This window comes from Geospiza fortis, unplaced genomic scaffold, assembly GCF_000277835.1.
Source record: "Geospiza fortis unplaced genomic scaffold, GeoFor_1.0 scaffold85, whole genome shotgun sequence".
Lineage (NCBI taxonomy): Eukaryota > Metazoa > Chordata > Aves > Passeriformes > Thraupidae > Geospiza > Geospiza fortis.
Genome location: NW_005054358.1, coordinates 1,364,639 through 1,369,376, shown reverse-complemented (window position 1 = coordinate 1,369,376; position 4,738 = coordinate 1,364,639). Strand labels below are relative to the sequence as shown.

General features: G+C 47.0%; 1 long non-coding RNA gene across 1 annotated transcript; it reads left to right on the top strand.

Annotated features, from left to right (window-relative positions):
• Nucleotides 1–2,293: 2,293 nt before the first annotated feature.
• Nucleotides 2,294–3,551, top strand: LOC115948202. The gene is made up of 3 exons (XR_004082049.1): nucleotides 2,294–2,457; nucleotides 2,814–2,978; nucleotides 3,416–3,551. It is a non-coding gene; the product is annotated as an uncharacterized LOC115948202 (long non-coding RNA).
• The last annotated feature ends 1,187 nt before the right edge of the window (nucleotides 3,552–4,738 follow it).

Below are 4,738 nucleotides of genomic sequence, written 5' to 3'. Positions count from 1 at the left end.
GGAGCGCTCCCCGGGCTCCAGGGGAGGCGCCCAGGCCGGCCCTGCGGTTCCCAAGGTGACAGCGGGCCCGAGCTGCCCTTGCCGTGAGGGAGCCGTGACCCGCCGGGCTCCGGGCTGAGCCGCAGGGCCCGCAAGGCTCCGCTGAGGGCCCTGGGGCTCCGTGGGGCTCGGCCGGGAGGGCTGAGGGCACCACGGCGCTGTTGTGCTCCAGGTTCTGTCTCTGGGTACCCAAGGGCACCAGCCATGCGCTGTTCTTAACATCCCAACAGTTCCTTGCTGCTGAGCCGCCCCTCTGAAGCAGTTTCCCATGTTCGCCTCGTACCTTGAAAAATACACCTTTTTGTTGGTTTGCTTAATGAATTTTTTGTAGTGTGTTGTGGTTTTCCTGTGTGCTTTTCCCCCTCTTGGAGAGCTGGTATCTCTGTGTGCTTTGTGAGACCGGCTGGCTTTAATTTCACCTTAGACACAAATGATGTTGAAATGCAGAACAATGTGCAGGAGGTCAGAATGGCAATAAGGGTTGATATTTCCTGGCTTTGGGTATTTGCTGGCACTGGTTGGAAGTTTGCACTGTCAGTTACTGACTGGATGTTTGAGTCTGAGCAGGAAGTTGCCGGCTCTGTTGTGGAGCTGAGTTTGCAGTAATTCAGGAGTTTATTGCAATGATTGAGATATCAATGATTCCACTTCTAAAGGAAGAAGATAAAGGGTATTGTTAAGCAGCTTTTATATTGCAGAATGTGTGATGAATTTAAATGAAACCTGGAAAGGGTCAGAGTCTTATTTCTGTTAAAGAAAACCAAACACCAAGCCCACGATAATTTGGTGTAAATTCCCTTTGGGAGGAGATTGTTCTGACCTTGGTAAGGCAGGTGGGCAATGGGAAATTTGCTCCTTTGGAGGAAGAGAGTTTGTTGCTTTGGCTCCTGTATTTCTATCTGGTTGGTTGTTAATGTAGTTTTGTTTTTTAAGTGGTGAAGACCCATGTGGCTAAGTCCTGGTGTGGCACTTCAGTTTAGGTTTTTTAGGTACAGGTATCACAGAAAATCCTGAGCTGGGAGGGACCCACCAGGATCCCCCAGCCCCTGTCCCTGCCCAGCCCCCCCACAACCCCACCCTAGGCATCCCTGGCAGCGCTGTCTAAAGGCTCCTGGAGCTCTGGCAGCCTCAGGGCTGTGCCCATTCCCTGGGCAGCCTGGGCAGTGCCAGCACCCTCTGGGGGAAGAACCTTGCCCTGAGCTCAGCCTGAGCTGCCCTGGGTTAACCTGAGGCCATTCCCTCAGGACAGGGCAGAGCTTGAAGCTGCCCCTCGGGAGGAGCTGGAACCCCTGGTGAGTTCTGACCTCAGTTTCCCCTTCAGGATGAACAATCCCATTGCCCTCAGCTGCTCCTGATGTTGCCCTTTCAGACCCTTCACCATCTTCCTTGCCCAATGTTATACCTGTGTATATTTCCTTTTTTTTTCTACTGGGATTCAGCACTGGCCAGTTTTAATGCCATTGTGGGGAAGAGCTGTAGCAGCACAACCTGCAACACTCAGCAAGCATCACATCTTAGCCACTTGCCCTTTTTTTATTTATGCTTTGTTTATAGTCCTCATTTGTATTTGAGTGTGCAGTGGGCTTGTGGTTCCACACAGCTCCCAGGCAGAGGCCAATTCTTCCTGTTTGTGCTCGAACTCCAAGCTCCACAATGCTTACCAGTCCTGCTTTTTGTGCCCAGGTGGATGAAACACTCCTCACATGTATTTATTAAGTTGATTTTTCAGTCTGTTTGATCTTAACTTGCCTCTGCTTGAGCCTGAGGTCAGTAAAGCTTTTGCAGGATTTTTCATGAGTAACAATATGGGATCTTACAAGGTAAGTTAGCATTCAAGTTAATAATCCCAAATCCTGTCATTTATGATGTAATGTTTCCTGAGGCTTTCACCAGGCTTTGGGCTCTGCATTATTTTTTTTTCCCATCCTTCATTAAAAAGGGAGCACTGGGAATAATGGGTGAATGTTGCTGTTTAAATGAAGATTGGTTTTGTAATTCAGGATTTGTTGGTGAAGCTGTGACTGCTCTGCTGTACATTACAAAATTGAAGTGATGCTTTTTGCTACGAACACAAAAATTGTTGCAATAGGCAGGATTTTGCTTCTTTTGTTCTCCTCCCCCCCAAAACAAGGTACTGAAAATAGAAGAACTGGCGGGAGTTGCAGGCCCCCACACAACTTTGGGTTGAGAATGGAGGAATTTTGTACAACCACTTCCTACTGAGATTTGGCTGCTTTTCATTTCATATCAGATTTCTCATCTAGGCCAGGTTGTTAACTAAGCTGAGAATTAGGATAATTTCTGCCAGTAGAGAGGAGGAATTAAATCACCTTTCCAAGCACTTTTGCATGTTTGTTTTTTTATTTTAAAGGTATCATCCCTACCACTGACTCTGACTTGCAGTGGTACAAGGACAAGGTTTGTGGATTTTTTTTTTGTTTTTTTGTTTTGGAAAGAGGTTTGGGGGGATTTTTCACTTCACTTTTCTCTTCACAATGTAACTTCAAGATTTGGATTAGTGAGACCATGTATTCCTGAACCAAAGCTTAATGCCTAAGAAGGGAGGGCATTGAGAATGGTTTTGCATTACAAATAAATGACAAAATCTACCATGTTCACAGGGTGAGTTTTGAGCAGAGCCCTGAGGAGTTTCCTTTCAGCTGGCTTGTTTTCTAGTCAGGCATTAGGTCCAAGAGAAGACAGAACTTTTTGTTCTTTGAACTAAAATGAACTATTTTCTGCTTTCCTCCTTGGTTTCTCTATTTGCTATGAAGACCCCTCTACCCAAGAGAAAGCTCCATGGCTCTGCAGAGCTGCCTTCCCTGCTCTGGCCTGAAGGTCACCTGAAAGTTAGCAGGAGCCTGCAGCAGAATTTTGGGAAGTTGAGCTGAAGCACATTGCCAGCATGAACTTCTCCACAGGTCTGCCAGGAAATTACTGTGAGTCTTGGCAATTTTTCCTTAGGGAAGGATGAAAAAGACTCAATCTAGTTTATCTTGTTTTTCTCTGGGAAATCCAATCTTAGTTAATCTACTCCATTGCCTTTTGTTTCAATCTAATTTTCTGGAAATGTTCCCAATCAGGTCCTGGAGAACATGATGCCAGTGGTTTTTTCATTAACCTTTTTTTTTCATCTGAAAGCTGGAATCTGCTAATGCAGAGAATAATAGGACTAGTTATTGTAAACAAATTAAAATCCTATTTTGCTGTACTTTCTAAAGCCTTTCATTTGTTGGTCCTGGAATTAGATTTTCCTGGTTTAGAAGGCAATCTAGAAGTGGGAGGTTGTGTTGAAATAGCTTCTTTTTAGTTTTCCTTTTTTATTTCCCAGTTTTTAATGTCATTTCCCATTGTCTTTTCTTCCCTGTGCTATCAGTTCAGATCTACAAGGGTCTCCAGCTGATTTCCAGTGGCACTTCAGCAACTGTGACTGCAGCCAGAACAATGGCTTTGCTTCCTGCTCTTTTCCTCTCTGTGGATATAATCTTAGAAAAATCTCACATTTGCTGTATCACAGATGTAAACAGCATTTATCATCTGCTAAAAAAGTTGTACAAGCATGTAATCTTTTCCCTTTATCTAAGTGACTAGAGCAGTCCATGGTAGCTCTAGAGCACAGGCCAAATGCTCGAAGTGGTTGAGGCTCTTCTGTTCTCACTGCTTGCTCAGCATGTCCTGCTGTGAATCCTGAGAGTTTGGGAGAAAACTGGGAACAGAGTGGAGGTGTTCTGGCATGGAACTCACAGTGAGTGCCCCAAGCTCTCCTGAGACTGTGCAACAGCCACTTCACTTCCATAAAGCTTCTTTTCCCACACTTACTCATTAGTTATCATGGATTCAGATCTCATTCTCTGATGAAGGTACAGGAGCTTGGAATATGAGCTTAGCTGATCTTCTGGCTAACCAGGAAAAGGGAACCCTGGCAGTCTTGGCTGGGTTTTTTTTGCCTAAGCACTGCGTCTGCTGGGGGAAGGAGTGCCTGGCAGATGCACTTTCAGACTTGTTTCACATTAGAGAGAATATAATTGGCCTTGGCTCTGTAGGATTAAGAAGTGCTTTGAGGCCACCTGTGAAGTGCGCTGCTCATCCTGAGCTAATGGTGTGAGCAGACTGGCTGGCCTGCTCCACCAGGAGAGGAGAGCTGGGAAAAGCAGCTCCTGGAAAGGGATACAGCTCCAGCCTCCTCAGGGAGAGGCTCATCCCTGCGACCCAGCCTGCTCCTTGTCTGGTGTCTCTAATGGGCGGCTGCACTGTGCTGGGACAGTGACAGCAGCTCTTGTCACCCTGGCTGGGCTCTGCCAGAGGCTGGGCTGGGAGCAGGGTCCCGTCACTCACTGGCTTCCCTGCTCCAAAAGCCTTCCACTAAAGAGGCTCACACAGCTCGCTGGCACAGCTGCACTGCATTTTCAAGCTTGCATCTTTTACTTGGGAAGGAGAAACACAAATGTGGAGCAGACTCAAAGCCAGTGCTCCCAGTGGAGCCATCCCAGTTCACTCTCCTGCAGCCCTGGGGAAGTCACTGCAGTGCTGCCATCAGTGTGGCTCCATGGGAGGGCATTTCCAATGGGTAAATCAACCCTTGTACATCAAAGTGATAAGGGAAGGGGGAGCACAAGCTCCTGAGGAACACACCCAGCCTCGGGATGCAGTGCAAGTGAAATGCAGTCAGTGTTGCAGTCTGGTTTTCTTGGATCCTGTG